This window comes from Crinia signifera, chromosome 3 (genome assembly GCF_055691185.1).
Source record: "Crinia signifera chromosome 3, ASM5569118v1, whole genome shotgun sequence".
NCBI lineage: Eukaryota > Metazoa > Chordata > Amphibia > Anura > Myobatrachidae > Crinia > Crinia signifera.
In genome coordinates, this window is record NC_139219.1 from 80,711,302 (window position 1) to 80,726,582 (window position 15,281).

Consider the following 15,281-nt stretch of genomic DNA (forward strand, 5'->3'; position numbering starts at 1 on the left):
GCTATGCAAATGAGCTCACTTTCTAGAAAGCACCCTCATTCTGTCTTTAAACTGAGAAAATAAACCCCATTAAGCTGGGGCACACAAAAATTGAGACAAAACTCAGTTTTGCTCCTCTCCACGGAAATCTTTAGTAAAAGGCGAAAGATTTGTGCATTCTAAAGAGAAACCAGAGCATGACCAAGATTTCACCTGTCGTCTGAGTGCCGTGCTGGCAGGCCTCACTCAGCTCAATGAGAGCACCCAACTTGAAATAAAAAAGAGCAGATTGTTCACCAGGCTTCCCCTTGCTGTAGGAATCTTTGGCACTCCTTACCAATTGCTTCATATTTTGGAAATAATTAACACGGTCAAGAATTTACTGCATGGGAAGAAACAGACATATGCTGTCCTCGCTATGCAAATGAGCTCACTTTCTAGAAAGCACCCTCATTCTGTCTTTAAACTGAGAAAAGAAACCCCATTAAGCTGGGGCACACAAAAATTGAGACAAAACTCAGTTTTGCTCCTCTCCACGGAAATCTTTAGTAAAAGGCGAAAAATTTGTGCGTTCTGAAGAGAAACCAGAGCATGACCAAGATTTCACCTGTCGTCTGAGTGCCGTGCTGGCAGGCCTCACTCAGCTCAATGAGAGCACCCAACTTGAAATAAAAAAGAGCAGATTGTTCACCAGGCTTCCCCTTGCTGTAGGAATCTTTGGCACTCCTTACCAATTGCTTCATATTTTGGAAATAATTAACACGGTCAAGAATTTACTGCATGGGAAGAAACAGACATATGCTGTCCTCGCTATGCAAATGAGCTCACTTTCTAGAAAGCACCCTCATTCTGTCTTTAAACTGAGAAAAGAAACCCCATTAAGCTGGGGCACACAAAAATTGAGACAAAACTCAGTTTTGCTCCTCTCCACGGAAATCTTTAGTAAAAGGCGAAAGATTTGTGCGTTCTGAAGAGAAACCAGAGCATGACCAAGATTTCACCTGTCGTCTGAGTGCCGTGCTGGCAGGCCTCACTCAGCTCAATGAGAGCACCCAACATGAAATAAAAAAGAGCAGATTGTTCACCAGGCTTCCCCTTGCTGTAGGAATCTTTGTCACTCCTTACCAATTGCTTCATATTTTGGAAATAATTAACACGGTCAAGAATTTACTGCATGGGAAGAAACAGACATATGCTGTCCTCGCTATGCAAATGAGCTCACTTTCTAGAAAGCACCCTCATTCTGTCTTTAAACTGAGAAAAGAAACCCCATTAAGCTGGGGCACACAAAAATTGAGACAAAACTCAGTTTTGCTCCTCTCCACGGAAATCTTTAGTAAAAGGCGAAAGATTTGTGCGTTCTGAAGAGAAACCAGAGCATGACCAAGATTTCACCTGTCGTCTGAGTGCCGTGCTGGCAGGCCTCACTCAGCTCAATGAGAGCACCCAACTTGAAATAAAAAAGAGCAGATTGTTCACCAGGCTTCCCCTTGCTGTAGGAATCTTTGGCACTCCTTACCAATTGCTTCATATTTTGGAAATAATTAACACGGTCAAGAATTTACTGCATGGGAAGAAACAGACATATGCTGTCCTCGCTATGCAAATGAGCTCACTTTCTAGAAAGCACCCTCATTCTGTCTTTAAACTGAGAAAAGAAACCCCATTAAGCTGGGACACACAAAAATTGAGACAAAACTCAGTTTTGCTCCTCTCCACGGAAATCTTTAGTAAAAGGCGAAAGATTTGTGCGTTCTGAAGAGAAACCAGAGCATGACCAAGATTTCACCTGTCGTCTGAGTGCCGTGCTGGCAGGCCTCACTCAGCTCAATGAGAGCACCCAACTTGAAATAAAAAAGAGCAGATTGTTCACCAGGCTTCCCCTTGCTGTAGGAATCTTTGGCACTCCTTACCAATTGCTTCATATTTTGGAAATAATTAACACGGTCAAGAATTTACTGCATGGGAAGAAACAGACATATGCTGTCCTCGCTATGCAAATGAGCTCACTTTCTAGAAAGCACCCTCATTCTGTCTTTAAACTGAGAAAAGAAACCCCATTAAGCTGGGGCACACAAAAATTGAGACAAAACTCAGTTTTGCTCCTCTCCACGGAAATCTTTAGTAAAAGGCGAAAGATTTGTGCGTTCTGAAGAGAAACCAGAGCATGACCAAGATTTCACCTGTCGTCTGAGTGCCGTGCTGGCAGGCCTCACTCAGCTCAATGAGAGCACCCAACTTGAAATAAAAAAGAGCAGATTGTTCACCAAGCTTCCCCTTGCTGTAGGAATCTTTGGCACTCCTTACCAATTGCTTCATATTTTGGAAATAATTAACACGGTCAAGAATTTACTGCATGGGAAGAAACAGACATATGCTGTCCTCGCTATGCAAATGAGCTCACTTTCTAGAAAGCACCCTCATTCTGTCTTTAAACTGAGAAAAGAAACCCCATTAAGCTGGGGCACACAAAAATTGAGACAAAACTCAGTTTTGCTCCTCTCCACGGAAATCTTTAGTAAAAAGCGAAAGATTTGTGCGTTCTGAAGAGAAACCAGAGCATGACCAAGATTTCACCTGTCGTCTGAGTGCCGTGCTGGCAGGCCTCACTCAGCTCAATGAGAGCACCCAACTTGAAATAAAAAAGAGCAGATTGTTCACCAGGCTTCCCCTTGCTGTAGGAATCTTTGGCACTCCTTACCAATTGCTTCATATTTTGGAAATAATTAACACGGTCAAGAATTTACTGCATGGGAAGAAACAGACATATGCTGTCCTCGCTATGCAAATGAGCTCACTTTCTAGAAAGCACCCTCATTCTGTCTTTAAACTGAGAAAAGAAACCCCATTAAGCTGGGGCACACAAAAATTGAGACAAAACTCAGTTTTGCTCCTCTCCACGGAAATCTTTAGTAAAAGGCGAAAAATTTGTGCGTTCTGAAGAGAAACCAGAGCATGACCAAGATTTCACCTGTCGTCTGAGTGCCGTGCTGGCAGGCCTCACTCAGCTCAATGAGAGCACCCAACTTGAAATAAAAAAGAGCAGATTGTTCACCAGGCTTCCCCTTGCTGTAGGAATCTTTGGCACTCCTTACCAATTGCTTCATATTTTGGAAATAATTAACACGGTCAAGAATTTACTGCATGGGAAGAAACAGACATATGCTGTCCTCGCTATGCAAATGAGCTCACTTTCTAGAAAGCACCCTCATTCTGTCTTTAAACTGAGAAAAGAAACCCCATTAAGCTGGGGCACACAAAAATTGAGACAAAACTCAGTTTTGCTCCTCTCCACGGAAATCTTTAGTAAAAGGCGAAAGATTTGTGCGTTCTGAAGAGAAACCAGAGCATGACCAAGATTTCACCTGTCGTCTGAGTGCCGTGCTGGCAGGCCTCACTCAGCTCAATGAGAGCACCCAACATGAAATAAAAAAGAGCAGATTGTTCACCAGGCTTCCCCTTGCTGTAGGAATCTTTGTCACTCCTTACCAATTGCTTCATATTTTGGAAATAATTAACACGGTCAAGAATTTACTGCATGGGAAGAAACAGACATATGCTGTCCTCGCTATGCAAATGAGCTCACTTTCTAGAAAGCACCCTCATTCTGTCTTTAAACTGAGAAAAGAAACCCCATTAAGCTGGGGCACACAAAAATTGAGACAAAACTCAGTTTTGCTCCTCTCCACGGAAATCTTTAGTAAAAGGCGAAAGATTTGTGCGTTCTGAAGAGAAACCAGAGCATGACCAAGATTTCACCTGTCGTCTGAGTGCCGTGCTGGCAGGCCTCACTCAGCTCAATGAGAGCACCCAACTTGAAATAAAAAAGAGCAGATTGTTCACCAGGCTTCCCCTTGCTGTAGGAATCTTTGGCACTCCTTACCAATTGCTTCATATTTTGGAAATAATTAACACGGTCAAGAATTTACTGCATGGGAAGAAACAGACATATGCTGTCCTCGCTATGCAAATGAGCTCACTTTCTAGAAAGCACCCTCATTCTGTCTTTAAACTGAGAAAAGAAACCCCATTAAGCTGGGACACACAAAAATTGAGACAAAACTCAGTTTTGCTCCTCTCCACGGAAATCTTTAGTAAAAGGCGAAAGATTTGTGCGTTCTGAAGAGAAACCAGAGCATGACCAAGATTTCACCTGTCGTCTGAGTGCCGTGCTGGCAGGCCTCACTCAGCTCAATGAGAGCACCCAACTTGAAATAAAAAAGAGCAGATTGTTCACCAGGCTTCCCCTTGCTGTAGGAATCTTTGGCACTCCTTACCAATTGCTTCATATTTTGGAAATAATTAACACGGTCAAGAATTTACTGCATGGGAAGAAACAGACATATGCTGTCCTCGCTATGCAAATGAGCTCACTTTCTAGAAAGCACCCTCATTCTGTCTTTAAACTGAGAAAAGAAACCCCATTAAGCTGGGGCACACAAAAATTGAGACAAAACTCAGTTTTGCTCCTCTCCACGGAAATCTTTAGTAAAAGGCGAAAGATTTGTGCGTTCTGAAGAGAAACCAGAGCATGACCAAGATTTCACCTGTCGTCTGAGTGCCGTGCTGGCAGGCCTCACTCAGCTCAATGAGAGCACCCAACTTGAAATAAAAAAGAGCAGATTGTTCACCAAGCTTCCCCTTGCTGTAGGAATCTTTGGCACTCCTTACCAATTGCTTCATATTTTGGAAATAATTAACACGGTCAAGAATTTACTGCATGGGAAGAAACAGACATATGCTGTCCTCGCTATGCAAATGAGCTCACTTTCTAGAAAGCACCCTCATTCTGTCTTTAAACTGAGAAAAGAAACCCCATTAAGCTGGGGCACACAAAAATTGAGACAAAACTCAGTTTTGCTCCTCTCCACGGAAATCTTTAGTAAAAGGCGAAAGATTTGTGCGTTCTGAAGAGAAACCAGAGCATGACCAAGATTTCACCTGTCGTCTGAGTGCCGTGCTGGCAGGCCTCACTCAGCTCAATGAGAGCACCCAACTTGAAATAAAAAAGAGCAGATTGTTCACCAGGCTTCCCCTTGCTGTAGGAATCTTTGGCACTCCTTACCAATTGCTTCATATTTTGGAAATAATTAACACGGTCAAGAATTTACTGCATGGGAAGAAACAGACATATGCTGTCCTCGCTATGCAAATGAGCTCACTTTCTAGAAAGCACCCTCATTCTGTCTTTAAACTGAGAAAATAAACCCCATTAAGCTGGGGCACACAAAAATTGAGACAAAACTCAGTTTTGCTCCTCTCCACGGAAATCTTTAGTAAAAGGCGAAAGATTTGTGCATTCTAAAGAGAAACCAGAGCATGACCAAGATTTCACCTGTCGTCTGAGTGCCGTGCTGGCAGGCCTCACTCAGCTCAATGAGAGCACCCAACTTGAAATAAAAAAGAGCAGATTGTTCACCAGGCTTCCCCTTGCTGTAGGAATCTTTGGCACTCCTTACCAATTGCTTCATATTTTGGAAATAATTAACACGGTCAAGAATTTACTGCATGGGAAGAAACAGACATATGCTGTCCTCGCTATGCAAATGAGCTCACTTTCTAGAAAGCACCCTCATTCTGTCTTTAAACTGAGAAAAGAAACCCCATTAAGCTGGGGCACACAAAAATTGAGACAAAACTCAGTTTTGCTCCTCTCCCCGGAAATCTTTAGTAAAAGGCGAAAAATTTGTGCGTTCTGAAGAGAAACCAGAGCATGACCAAGATTTCACCTGTCGTCTGAGTGCCGTGCTGGCAGGCCTCACTCAGCTCAATGAGAGCACCCAACTTGAAATAAAAAAGAGCAGATTGTTCACCAGGCTTCCCCTTGCTGTAGGAATTTTGGCACTCCTTACCAATTGCTTCATATTTTGGAAATAATTAACACGGTCAAGAATTTACTGCATGGGAAGAAACAGACATATGCTGTCCTCGCTATGCAAATGAGCTCACTTTCTAGAAAGCACCCTCATTCTGTCTTTAAACTGAGAAAAGAAACCCCATTAAGCTGGGGCACACAAAAATTGAGACAAAACTCAGTTTTGCTCCTCTCCACGGAAATCTTTAGTAAAAGGCGAAAGATTTGTGCGTTCTGAAGAGAAACCAGAGCATGACCAAGATTTCACCTGTCGTCTGAGTACCGTGCTGGCAGGCCTCACTCAGCTCAATGAGAGCACCCAACATGAAATAAAAAAGAGCAGATTGTTCACCAGGCTTCCCCTTGCTGTAGGAATCTTTGTCACTCCTTACCAATTGCTTCATATTTTGGAAATAATTAACACGGTCAAGAATTTACTGCATGGGAAGAAACAGACATATGCTGTCCTCGCTATGCAAATGAGCTCACTTTCTAGAAAGCACCCTCATTCTGTCTTTAAACTGAGAAAAGAAACCCCATTAAGCTGGGGCACACAAAAATTGAGACAAAACTCAGTTTTGCTCCTCTCCACGGAAATCTTTAGTAAAAGGCGAAAGATTTGTGCGTTCTGAAGAGAAACCAGAGCATGACCAAGATTTCACCTGTCGTCTGAGTGCCGTGCTGGCAGGCCTCACTCAGCTCAATGAGAGCACCCAACTTGAAATAAAAAAGAGCAGATTGTTCACCAGGCTTCCCCTTGCTGTAGGAATCTTTGGCACTCCTTACCAATTGCTTCATATTTTGGAAATAATTAACACGGTCAAGAATTTACTGCATGGGAAGAAACAGACATATGCTGTCCTCGCTATGCAAATGAGCTCACTTTCTAGAAAGCACCCTCATTCTGTCTTTAAACTGAGAAAAGAAACCCCATTAAGCTGGGACACACAAAAATTGAGACAAAACTCAGTTTTGCTCCTCTCCACGGAAATCTTTAGTAAAAGGCGAAAGATTTGTGCGTTCTGAAGAGAAACCAGAGCATGACCAAGATTTCACCTGTCGTCTGAGTGCCGTGCTGGCAGGCCTCACTCAGCTCAATGAGAGCACCCAACTTGAAATAAAAAAGAGCAGATTGTTCACCAGGCTTCCCCTCGCTGTAGGAATCTTTGGCACTCCTTACCAATTGCTTCATATTTTGGAAATAATTAACACGGTCAAGAATTTACTGCATGGGAAGAAACAGACATATGCTGTCCTCGCTATGCAAATGAGCTCACTTTCTAGAAAGCACCCTCATTCTGTCTTTAAACTGAGAAAAGAAACCCCATTAAGCTGGGACACACAAAAATTGAGACAAAACTCAGTTTTGCTCCTCTCCACGGAAATCTTTAGTAAAAGGCGAAAGATTTGTGCGTTCTGAAGAGAAACCAGAGCATGACCAAGATTTCACCTGTCGTCTGAGTGCCGTGCTGGCAGGCCTCACTCAGCTCAATGAGAGCACCCAACTTGAAATAAAAAAGAGCAGATTGTTCACCAGGCTTCCCCTTGCTGTAGGAATCTTTGGCACTCCTTACCAATTGCTTCATATTTTGGAAATAATTAACACGGTCAAGAATTTACTGCATGGGAAGAAACAGACATATGCTGTCCTCGCTATGCAAATGAGCTCACTTTCTAGAAAGCACCCTCATTCTGTCTTTAAACTGAGAAAAGAAACCCCATTAAGCTGGGGCACACAAAAATTGAGACAAAACTCAGTTTTGCTCCTCTCCACGGAAATCTTTAGTAAAAGGCGAAAGATTTGTGCGTTCTGAAGAGAAACCAGAGCATGACCAAGATTTCACCTGTCGTCTGAGTGCCGTGCTGGCAGGCCTCAATCAGCTCAATGAGAGCACCCAACTTGAAATAAAAAAGAGCAGATTGTTCACCAGGCTTCCCCTTGCTGTAGGAATCTTTGGCACTCCTTACCAATTGCTTCATATTTTGGAAATAATTAACACGGTCAAGAATTTACTGCATGGGAAGAAACAGACATATGCTGTCCTCGCTATGCAAATGAGCTCACTTTCTAGAAAGCACCCTCATTCTGTCTTTAAACTGAGAAAAGAAACCCCATTAAGCTGGGGCACACAAAAATTGAGACAAAACTCAGTTTTGCTCCTCTCCACGGAAATCTTTAGTAAAAGGCGAAAGATTTGTGCGTTCTGAAGAGAAACCAGAGCATGACCAAGATTTCACCTGTCGTCTGGGTGCCGTGCTGGCAGGCCTCACTCAGCTCAATGAGAGCACCCAACTTGAAATAAAAAAGAGCAGATTGTTCACCAGGCTTCCCCTTGCTGTAGGAATCTTTGGCACTCAATACCAATTGCTTCATATTTTGGAAATAATTAACACGGTCAAGAATTTACTGCATGGGAAGAAACAGACATATGCTGTCCTCGCTATGCAAATGAGCTCACTTTCTAGAAAGCACCCTCATTCTGTCTTTAAACTGAGAAAAGAAACCCCATTAAGCTGGGGCACACAAAAATTAATACAAAACTCAGTTTTGCTCCTCTCCACGGAAATCTTTAGTAAAAGGCGAAAGATTTTCGCGTTCTGAAGAGAAACCAGAGCATGACCAAGGTTTCACCTGTCGTCTGAGTGCCGTGCTGGCAGGCCTCACTCAGCTCAATGAGAGCACCCAACTTGAAATAAAAAAGAGCAGATTGTTCACCAGGCTTCCCCTTGCTGTAGGAATCTTTGGCACTCCTTACCAATTGCTTCATATTTTGGAAATAATTAACACGGTCAAGAATTTACTGCATGGGAAGAAACAGACATATGCTGTCCTCGCTATGCAAATGAGCTCACTTTCTAGAAAGCACCCTCATTCTGTCTTTAAACTGAGAAAAGAAACCCCATTAAGCTGGGGCACACAAAAATTGAGACAAAACTCAGTTTTGCTCCACTCCACGGAAATCTTTAGTAAAAGGCGAAAGATTTGTGCGTTCTGAAGAGAAACCAGAGCATGACCAAGATTTCACCTGTCGTCTGAGTGCCGTGCTGGCAGGCCTCACTCAGCTCAATGACAGCACCCAACTTGAAATAAAAAAGAGCAGATTGTTCACCAGGCTTCCCCTTGCTGTAGGAATCTTTGGCACTCCTTACCAATTGCTTCATATTTTGGAAATAATTAACACGGTCAAGAATTTACTGCATGGGAAGAAACAGACATATGCTGTCCTCGCTATGCAAATGAGCTCACTTTCTAGAAAGCACCCTCATTCTTTCTTTAAACTGAGAAATGAAACCCCCTTAAGCTGGGGCACACAAAAATTGAGACAAAACTCAGTTTTTCTCCTCTCCACGGAAATCTTTAGTAAAAGGCGAAAGATTTGTGCGTTCTGAAGAGAAACCAGAGCATGACCAAGATTTCACCTGTCGTCTGAGTGCCGTGCTGGCAGGCCTCACTCAGCTCAATGAGAGCACCCAACATGAAATAAAAAAGAGCAGATTGTTCACCAGGCTTCCCCTTGCTGTAGGAATCTTTGTCACTCCTTACCAATTGCTTCATATTTTGGAAATAATTAACACGGTCAAGAATTTACTGCATGGGAAGAAACAGACATATGCTGTCCTCGCTATGCAAATGAGCTCACTTTCTAGAAAGCACCCTCATTCTGTCTTTAAACTGAGAAAAGAAACCCCATTAAGCTGGGGCACACAAAAATTGAGACAAAACTCAGTTTTGCTCCTCTCCACGGAAATCTTTAGTAAAAGGCGAAAGATTTGTGCGTTCTGAAGAGAAACCAGAGCATGACCAAGATTTCACCTGTCGTCTGAGTGCCGTGCTGGCAGGCCTCACTCAGCTCAATGAGAGCACCCAACTTGAAATAAAAAAGAGCAGATTGTTCACCAGGCTTCCCCTTGCTGTAGGAATCTTTGGCACTCCTTACCAATTGCTTCATATTTTGGAAATAATTAACACGGTCAAGAATTTACTGCATGGGAAGAAACAGACATATGCTGTCCTCGCTATGCAAATGAGCTCACTTTCTAGAAAGCACCCTCATTCTGTCTTTAAACTGAGAAAAGAAACCCCATTAAGCTGGGACACACAAAAATTGAGACAAAACTCAGTTTTGCTCCTCTCCACGGAAATCTTTAGTAAAAGGCGAAAGATTTGTGCGTTCTGAAGAGAAACCAGAGCATGACCAAGATTTCACCTGTCGTCTGAGTGCCGTGCTGGCAGGCCTCACTCAGCTCAATGAGAGCACCCAACTTGAAATAAAAAAGAGCAGATTGTTCACCAGGCTTCCCCTTGCTGTAGGAATCTTTGGCACTCCTTACCAATTGCTTCATATTTTGGAAATAATTAACACGGTCAAGAATTTACTGCATGGGAAGAAACAGACATATGCTGTCCTCGCTATGCAAATGAGCTCACTTTCTAGAAAGCACCCTCATTCTGTCTTTAAACTGAGAAAAGAAACCCCATTAAGCTGGGGCACACAAAAATTGAGACAAAACTCAGTTTTGCTCCTCTCCACGGAAATCTTTAGTAAAAGGCGAAAGATTTGTGCGTTCTGAAGAGAAACCAGAGCATGACCAAGATTTCACCTGTCGTCTGAGTGCCGTGCTGGCAGGCCTCACTCAGCTCAATGAGAGCACCCAACTTGAAATAAAAAAGAGCAGATTGTTCACCAAGCTTCCCCTTGCTGTAGGAATCTTTGGCACTCCTTACCAATTGCTTCATATTTTGGAAATAATTAACACGGTCAAGAATTTACTGCATGGGAAGAAACAGACATATGCTGTCCTCGCTATGCAAATGAGCTCACTTTCTAGAAAGCACCCTCATTCTGTCTTTAAACTGAGAAAAGAAACCCCATTAAGCTGGGGCACACAAAAATTGAGACAAAACTCAGTTTTGCTCCTCTCCACGGAAATCTTTAGTAAAAGGCGAAAGATTTGTGCGTTCTGAAGAGAAACCAGAGCATGACCAAGATTTCACCTGTCGTCTGAGTGCCGTGCTGGCAGGCCTCACTCAGCTCAATGAGAGCACCCAACTTGAAATAAAAAAGAGCAGATTGTTCACCAGGCTTCCCCTTGCTGTAGGAATCTTTGGCACTCCTTACCAATTGCTTCATATTTTGGAAATAATTAACACGGTCAAGAATTTACTGCATGGGAAGAAACAGACATATGCTGTCCTCGCTATGCAAATGAGCTCACTTTCTAGAAAGCACCCTCATTCTGTCTTTAAACTGAGAAAAGAAACCCCATTAAGCTGGGGCACACAAAAATTGAGACAAAACTCAGTTTTGCTCCTCTCCACGGAAATCTTTAGTAAAAGGCGAAAAATTTGTGCGTTCTGAAGAGAAACCAGAGCATGACCAAGATTTCACCTGTCGTCTGAGTGCCGTGCTGGCAGGCCTCACTCAGCTCAATGAGAGCACCCAACTTGAAATAAAAAAGAGCAGATTGTTCACCAGGCTTCCCCTTGCTGTAGGAATCTTTGGCACTCCTTACCAATTGCTTCATATTTTGGAAATAATTAACACGGTCAAGAATTTACTGCATGGGAAGAAACAGACATATGCTGTCCTCGCTATGCAAATGAGCTCACTTTCTAGAAAGCACCCTCATTCTGTCTTTAAACTGAGAAAAGAAACCCCATTAAGCTGGGGCACACAAAAATTGAGACAAAACTCAGTTTTGCTCCTCTCCACGGAAATCTTTAGTAAAAGGCGAAAGATTTGTGCGTTCTGAAGAGAAACCAGAGCATGACCAAGATTTCACCTGTCGTCTGAGTGCCGTGCTGGCAGGCCTCACTCAGCTCAATGAGAGCACCCAACATGAAATAAAAAAGAGCAGATTGTTCACCAGGCTTCCCCTTGCTGTAGGAATCTTTGTCACTCCTTACCAATTGCTTCATATTTTGGAAATAATTAACACGGTCAAGAATTTACTGCATGGGAAGAAACAGACATATGCTGTCCTCGCTATGCAAATGAGCTCACTTTCTAGAAAGCACCCTCATTCTGTCTTTAAACTGAGAAAAGAAACCCCATTAAGCTGGGGCACACAAAAATTGAGACAAAACTCAGTTTTGCTCCTCTCCACGGAAATCTTTAGTAAAAGGCGAAAGATTTGTGCGTTCTGAAGAGAAACCAGAGCATGACCAAGATTTCACCTGTCGTCTGAGTGCCGTGCTGGCAGGCCTCACTCAGCTCAATGAGAGCACCCAACTTGAAATAAAAAAGAGCAGATTGTTCACCAGGCTTCCCCTTGCTGTAGGAATCTTTGGCACTCCTTACCAATTGCTTCATATTTTGGAAATAATTAACACGGTCAAGAATTTACTGCATGGGAAGAAACAGACATATGCTGTCCTCGCTATGCAAATGAGCTCACTTTCTAGAAAGCACCCTCATTCTGTCTTTAAACTGAGAAAAGAAACCCCATTAAGCTGGGACACACAAAAATTGAGACAAAACTCAGTTTTGCTCCTCTCCACGGAAATCTTTAGTAAAAGGCGAAAGATTTGTGCGTTCTGAAGAGAAACCAGAGCATGACCAAGATTTCACCTGTCGTCTGAGTGCCGTGCTGGCAGGCCTCACTCAGCTCAATGAGAGCACCCAACTTGAAATAAAAAAGAGCAGATTGTTCACCAGGCTTCCCCTTGCTGTAGGAATCTTTGGCACTCCTTACCAATTGCTTCATATTTTGGAAATAATTAACACGGTCAAGAATTTACTGCATGGGAAGAAACAGACATATGCTGTCCTCGCTATGCAAATGAGCTCACTTTCTAGAAAGCACCCTCATTCTGTCTTTAAACTGAGAAAAGAAACCCCATTAAGCTGGGGCACACAAAAATTGAGACAAAACTCAGTTTTGCTCCTCTCCACGGAAATCTTTAGTAAAAGGCGAAAGATTTGTGCGTTCTGAAGAGAAACCAGAGCATGACCAAGATTTCACCTGTCGTCTGAGTGCCGTGCTGGCAGGCCTCACTCAGCTCAATGAGAGCACCCAACTTGAAATAAAAAAGAGCAGATTGTTCACCAAGCTTCCCCTTGCTGTAGGAATCTTTGGCACTCCTTACCAATTGCTTCATATTTTGGAAATAATTAACACGGTCAAGAATTTACTGCATGGGAAGAAACAGACATATGCTGTCCTCGCTATGCAAATGAGCTCACTTTCTAGAAAGCACCCTCATTCTGTCTTTAAACTGAGAAAAGAAACCCCATTAAGCTGGGGCACACAAAAATTGAGACAAAACTCAGTTTTGCTCCTCTCCACGGAAATCTTTAGTAAAAGGCGAAAGATTTGTGCGTTCTGAAGAGAAACCAGAGCATGACCAAGATTTCACCTGTCGTCTGAGTGCCGTGCTGGCAGGCCTCACTCAGCTCAATGAGAGCACCCAACTTGAAATAAAAAAGAGCAGATTGTTCACCAGGCTTCCCCTTGCTGTAGGAATCTTTGGCACTCCTTACCAATTGCTTCATATTTTGGAAATAATTAACACGGTCAAGAATTTACTGCATGGGAAGAAACAGACATATGCTGTCCTCGCTATGCAAATGAGCTCACTTTCTAGAAAGCACCCTCATTCTGTCTTTAAACTGAGAAAATAAACCCCATTAAGCTGGGGCACACAAAAATTGAGACAAAACTCAGTTTTGCTCCTCTCCACGGAAATCTTTAGTAAAAGGCGAAAGATTTGTGCATTCTAAAGAGAAACCAGAGCATGACCAAGATTTCACCTGTCGTCTGAGTGCCGTGCTGGCAGGCCTCACTCAGCTCAATGAGAGCACCCAACTTGAAATAAAAAAGAGCAGATTGTTCACCAGGCTTCCCCTTGCTGTAGGAATCTTTGGCACTCCTTACCAATTGCTTCATATTTTGGAAATAATTAACACGGTCAAGAATTTACTGCATGGGAAGAAACAGACATATGCTGTCCTCGCTATGCAAATGAGCTCACTTTCTAGAAAGCACCCTCATTCTGTCTTTAAACTGAGAAAAGAAACCCCATTAAGCTGGGGCACACAAAAATTGAGACAAAACTCAGTTTTGCTCCTCTCCACGGAAATCTTTAGTAAAAGGCGAAAAATTTGTGCGTTCTGAAGAGAAACCAGAGCATGACCAAGATTTCACCTGTCGTCTGAGTGCCGTGCTGGCAGGCCTCACTCAGCTCAATGAGAGCACCCAACTTGAAATAAAAAAGAGCAGATTGTTCACCAGGCTTCCCCTTGCTGTAGGAATCTTTGGCACTCCTTACCAATTGCTTCATATTTTGGAAATAATTAACACGGTCAAGAATTTACTGCATGGGAAGAAACAGACATATGCTGTCCTCGCTATGCAAATGAGCTCACTTTCTAGAAAGCACCCTCATTCTGTCTTTAAACTGAGAAAAGAAACCCCATTAAGCTGGGGCACACAAAAATTGAGACAAAACTCAGTTTTGCTCCTCTCCACGGAAATCTTTAGTAAAAGGCGAAAGATTTGTGCGTTCTGAAGAGAAACCAGAGCATGACCAAGATTTCACCTGTCGTCTGAGTACCGTGCTGGCAGGCCTCACTCAGCTCAATGAGAGCACCCAACATGAAATAAAAAAGAGCAGATTGTTCACCAGGCTTCCCCTTGCTGTAGGAATCTTTGTCACTCCTTACCAATTGCTTCATATTTTGGAAATAATTAACACGGTCAAGAATTTACTGCATGGGAAGAAACAGACATATGCTGTCCTCGCTATGCAAATGAGCTCACTTTCTAGAAAGCACCCTCATTCTGTCTTTAAACTGAGAAAAGAAACCCCATTAAGCTGGGGCACACAAAAATTGAGACAAAACTCAGTTTTGCTCCTCTCCACGGAAATCTTTAGTAAAAGGCGAAAGATTTGTGCGTTCTGAAGAGAAACCAGAGCATGACCAAGATTTCACCTGTCGTCTGAGTGCCGTGCTGGCAGGCCTCACTCAGCTCAATGAGAGCACCCAACTTGAAATAAAAAAGAGCAGATTGTTCACCAGGCTTCCCCTTGCTGTAGGAATCTTTGGCACTCCTTACCAATTGCTTCATATTTTGGAAATAATTAACACGGTCAAGAATTTACTGCATGGGAAGAAACAGACATATGCTGTCCTCGCTATGCAAATGAGCTCACTTTCTAGAAAGCACCCTCATTCTGTCTTTAAACTGAGAAAAGAAACCCCATTAAGCTGGGACACACAAAAATTGAGACAAAACTCAGTTTTGCTCCTCTCCACGGAAATCTTTAGTAAAAGGCGAAAGATTTGTGCGTTCTGAAGAGAAACCAGAGCATGACCAAGATTTCACCTGTCGTCTGAGTGCCGTGCTGGCAGGCCTCACTCAGCTCAATGAGAGCACCCAACTTGAAATAAAAAAGAGCAGATTGTTCACCAGGCTTCCCCTTGCTGTAGGAATCTTTGGCACT

The 15,281-nt window shown here is 42.9% G+C and overlaps 39 non-coding genes across 39 annotated transcripts; all 39 read right to left on the minus strand.

Annotated features, from left to right (window-relative positions):
- Positions 1-62: 62 nt before the first annotated feature.
- On the minus strand, positions 63-178 carry LOC146065811 (U5 spliceosomal RNA). The gene has a single exon (XR_014472623.1). It is a non-coding gene; the product is annotated as a U5 spliceosomal RNA (small nuclear RNA).
- Positions 179-456: 278 nt separating this feature from the next.
- Positions 457-572, minus strand: LOC146065683 (U5 spliceosomal RNA). Its single transcript, XR_014472506.1, has one exon. It is a non-coding gene; the product is annotated as a U5 spliceosomal RNA (small nuclear RNA).
- A 278-nt stretch (positions 573-850) lies between these two features.
- On the minus strand, positions 851-966 carry LOC146065400 (U5 spliceosomal RNA). Its single transcript, XR_014472262.1, has one exon. It is a non-coding gene; the product is annotated as a U5 spliceosomal RNA (small nuclear RNA).
- Positions 967-1,244: 278 nt separating this feature from the next.
- LOC146065401 (U5 spliceosomal RNA) lies at positions 1,245-1,360 on the minus strand. Its single transcript, XR_014472263.1, has one exon. It is a non-coding gene; the product is annotated as a U5 spliceosomal RNA (small nuclear RNA).
- Positions 1,361-1,638: 278 nt separating this feature from the next.
- LOC146065646 (U5 spliceosomal RNA) lies at positions 1,639-1,754 on the minus strand. The gene has a single exon (XR_014472473.1). It is a non-coding gene; the product is annotated as a U5 spliceosomal RNA (small nuclear RNA).
- A 278-nt stretch (positions 1,755-2,032) lies between these two features.
- LOC146065402 (U5 spliceosomal RNA) lies at positions 2,033-2,148 on the minus strand. Its single transcript, XR_014472264.1, has one exon. It is a non-coding gene; the product is annotated as a U5 spliceosomal RNA (small nuclear RNA).
- Positions 2,149-2,426: 278 nt separating this feature from the next.
- On the minus strand, positions 2,427-2,542 carry LOC146065868 (U5 spliceosomal RNA). Its single transcript, XR_014472676.1, has one exon. It is a non-coding gene; the product is annotated as a U5 spliceosomal RNA (small nuclear RNA).
- A 278-nt stretch (positions 2,543-2,820) lies between these two features.
- LOC146065684 (U5 spliceosomal RNA) lies at positions 2,821-2,936 on the minus strand. The gene has a single exon (XR_014472507.1). It is a non-coding gene; the product is annotated as a U5 spliceosomal RNA (small nuclear RNA).
- A 278-nt stretch (positions 2,937-3,214) lies between these two features.
- LOC146065403 (U5 spliceosomal RNA) lies at positions 3,215-3,330 on the minus strand. Its single transcript, XR_014472265.1, has one exon. It is a non-coding gene; the product is annotated as a U5 spliceosomal RNA (small nuclear RNA).
- A 278-nt stretch (positions 3,331-3,608) lies between these two features.
- Positions 3,609-3,724, minus strand: LOC146065404 (U5 spliceosomal RNA). Its single transcript, XR_014472266.1, has one exon. It is a non-coding gene; the product is annotated as a U5 spliceosomal RNA (small nuclear RNA).
- A 278-nt stretch (positions 3,725-4,002) lies between these two features.
- LOC146065647 (U5 spliceosomal RNA) lies at positions 4,003-4,118 on the minus strand. Its single transcript, XR_014472475.1, has one exon. It is a non-coding gene; the product is annotated as a U5 spliceosomal RNA (small nuclear RNA).
- Positions 4,119-4,396: 278 nt separating this feature from the next.
- On the minus strand, positions 4,397-4,512 carry LOC146065405 (U5 spliceosomal RNA). The gene has a single exon (XR_014472267.1). It is a non-coding gene; the product is annotated as a U5 spliceosomal RNA (small nuclear RNA).
- Positions 4,513-4,790: 278 nt separating this feature from the next.
- LOC146065406 (U5 spliceosomal RNA) lies at positions 4,791-4,906 on the minus strand. Its single transcript, XR_014472268.1, has one exon. It is a non-coding gene; the product is annotated as a U5 spliceosomal RNA (small nuclear RNA).
- A 278-nt stretch (positions 4,907-5,184) lies between these two features.
- On the minus strand, positions 5,185-5,300 carry LOC146065812 (U5 spliceosomal RNA). Its single transcript, XR_014472624.1, has one exon. It is a non-coding gene; the product is annotated as a U5 spliceosomal RNA (small nuclear RNA).
- A 278-nt stretch (positions 5,301-5,578) lies between these two features.
- On the minus strand, positions 5,579-5,694 carry LOC146065906 (U5 spliceosomal RNA). The gene has a single exon (XR_014472714.1). It is a non-coding gene; the product is annotated as a U5 spliceosomal RNA (small nuclear RNA).
- A 277-nt stretch (positions 5,695-5,971) lies between these two features.
- LOC146065407 (U5 spliceosomal RNA) lies at positions 5,972-6,087 on the minus strand. Its single transcript, XR_014472269.1, has one exon. It is a non-coding gene; the product is annotated as a U5 spliceosomal RNA (small nuclear RNA).
- A 278-nt stretch (positions 6,088-6,365) lies between these two features.
- LOC146065408 (U5 spliceosomal RNA) lies at positions 6,366-6,481 on the minus strand. Its single transcript, XR_014472270.1, has one exon. It is a non-coding gene; the product is annotated as a U5 spliceosomal RNA (small nuclear RNA).
- A 278-nt stretch (positions 6,482-6,759) lies between these two features.
- Positions 6,760-6,875, minus strand: LOC146065648 (U5 spliceosomal RNA). The gene has a single exon (XR_014472476.1). It is a non-coding gene; the product is annotated as a U5 spliceosomal RNA (small nuclear RNA).
- Positions 6,876-7,153: 278 nt separating this feature from the next.
- On the minus strand, positions 7,154-7,269 carry LOC146065649 (U5 spliceosomal RNA). The gene has a single exon (XR_014472477.1). It is a non-coding gene; the product is annotated as a U5 spliceosomal RNA (small nuclear RNA).
- A 278-nt stretch (positions 7,270-7,547) lies between these two features.
- On the minus strand, positions 7,548-7,663 carry LOC146065410 (U5 spliceosomal RNA). The gene has a single exon (XR_014472271.1). It is a non-coding gene; the product is annotated as a U5 spliceosomal RNA (small nuclear RNA).
- Positions 7,664-7,941: 278 nt separating this feature from the next.
- Positions 7,942-8,057, minus strand: LOC146065412 (U5 spliceosomal RNA). Its single transcript, XR_014472272.1, has one exon. It is a non-coding gene; the product is annotated as a U5 spliceosomal RNA (small nuclear RNA).
- A 278-nt stretch (positions 8,058-8,335) lies between these two features.
- Positions 8,336-8,451, minus strand: LOC146065837 (U5 spliceosomal RNA). The gene has a single exon (XR_014472647.1). It is a non-coding gene; the product is annotated as a U5 spliceosomal RNA (small nuclear RNA).
- A 278-nt stretch (positions 8,452-8,729) lies between these two features.
- On the minus strand, positions 8,730-8,845 carry LOC146065755 (U5 spliceosomal RNA). Its single transcript, XR_014472569.1, has one exon. It is a non-coding gene; the product is annotated as a U5 spliceosomal RNA (small nuclear RNA).
- A 278-nt stretch (positions 8,846-9,123) lies between these two features.
- On the minus strand, positions 9,124-9,239 carry LOC146065924 (U5 spliceosomal RNA). Its single transcript, XR_014472730.1, has one exon. It is a non-coding gene; the product is annotated as a U5 spliceosomal RNA (small nuclear RNA).
- Positions 9,240-9,517: 278 nt separating this feature from the next.
- LOC146065413 (U5 spliceosomal RNA) lies at positions 9,518-9,633 on the minus strand. The gene has a single exon (XR_014472273.1). It is a non-coding gene; the product is annotated as a U5 spliceosomal RNA (small nuclear RNA).
- A 278-nt stretch (positions 9,634-9,911) lies between these two features.
- LOC146065650 (U5 spliceosomal RNA) lies at positions 9,912-10,027 on the minus strand. The gene has a single exon (XR_014472478.1). It is a non-coding gene; the product is annotated as a U5 spliceosomal RNA (small nuclear RNA).
- Positions 10,028-10,305: 278 nt separating this feature from the next.
- Positions 10,306-10,421, minus strand: LOC146065414 (U5 spliceosomal RNA). The gene has a single exon (XR_014472274.1). It is a non-coding gene; the product is annotated as a U5 spliceosomal RNA (small nuclear RNA).
- Positions 10,422-10,699: 278 nt separating this feature from the next.
- Positions 10,700-10,815, minus strand: LOC146065415 (U5 spliceosomal RNA). The gene has a single exon (XR_014472275.1). It is a non-coding gene; the product is annotated as a U5 spliceosomal RNA (small nuclear RNA).
- A 278-nt stretch (positions 10,816-11,093) lies between these two features.
- On the minus strand, positions 11,094-11,209 carry LOC146065685 (U5 spliceosomal RNA). The gene has a single exon (XR_014472508.1). It is a non-coding gene; the product is annotated as a U5 spliceosomal RNA (small nuclear RNA).
- Positions 11,210-11,487: 278 nt separating this feature from the next.
- On the minus strand, positions 11,488-11,603 carry LOC146065416 (U5 spliceosomal RNA). Its single transcript, XR_014472276.1, has one exon. It is a non-coding gene; the product is annotated as a U5 spliceosomal RNA (small nuclear RNA).
- A 278-nt stretch (positions 11,604-11,881) lies between these two features.
- On the minus strand, positions 11,882-11,997 carry LOC146065417 (U5 spliceosomal RNA). Its single transcript, XR_014472277.1, has one exon. It is a non-coding gene; the product is annotated as a U5 spliceosomal RNA (small nuclear RNA).
- A 278-nt stretch (positions 11,998-12,275) lies between these two features.
- Positions 12,276-12,391, minus strand: LOC146065651 (U5 spliceosomal RNA). Its single transcript, XR_014472479.1, has one exon. It is a non-coding gene; the product is annotated as a U5 spliceosomal RNA (small nuclear RNA).
- Positions 12,392-12,669: 278 nt separating this feature from the next.
- LOC146065418 (U5 spliceosomal RNA) lies at positions 12,670-12,785 on the minus strand. Its single transcript, XR_014472278.1, has one exon. It is a non-coding gene; the product is annotated as a U5 spliceosomal RNA (small nuclear RNA).
- A 278-nt stretch (positions 12,786-13,063) lies between these two features.
- On the minus strand, positions 13,064-13,179 carry LOC146065419 (U5 spliceosomal RNA). Its single transcript, XR_014472279.1, has one exon. It is a non-coding gene; the product is annotated as a U5 spliceosomal RNA (small nuclear RNA).
- A 278-nt stretch (positions 13,180-13,457) lies between these two features.
- Positions 13,458-13,573, minus strand: LOC146065813 (U5 spliceosomal RNA). The gene has a single exon (XR_014472625.1). It is a non-coding gene; the product is annotated as a U5 spliceosomal RNA (small nuclear RNA).
- A 278-nt stretch (positions 13,574-13,851) lies between these two features.
- On the minus strand, positions 13,852-13,967 carry LOC146065686 (U5 spliceosomal RNA). The gene has a single exon (XR_014472509.1). It is a non-coding gene; the product is annotated as a U5 spliceosomal RNA (small nuclear RNA).
- A 278-nt stretch (positions 13,968-14,245) lies between these two features.
- LOC146065420 (U5 spliceosomal RNA) lies at positions 14,246-14,361 on the minus strand. The gene has a single exon (XR_014472280.1). It is a non-coding gene; the product is annotated as a U5 spliceosomal RNA (small nuclear RNA).
- Positions 14,362-14,639: 278 nt separating this feature from the next.
- LOC146065421 (U5 spliceosomal RNA) lies at positions 14,640-14,755 on the minus strand. Its single transcript, XR_014472281.1, has one exon. It is a non-coding gene; the product is annotated as a U5 spliceosomal RNA (small nuclear RNA).
- Positions 14,756-15,033: 278 nt separating this feature from the next.
- On the minus strand, positions 15,034-15,149 carry LOC146065653 (U5 spliceosomal RNA). Its single transcript, XR_014472480.1, has one exon. It is a non-coding gene; the product is annotated as a U5 spliceosomal RNA (small nuclear RNA).
- Between the last annotated feature and the right edge of the window lie 132 nt (positions 15,150-15,281).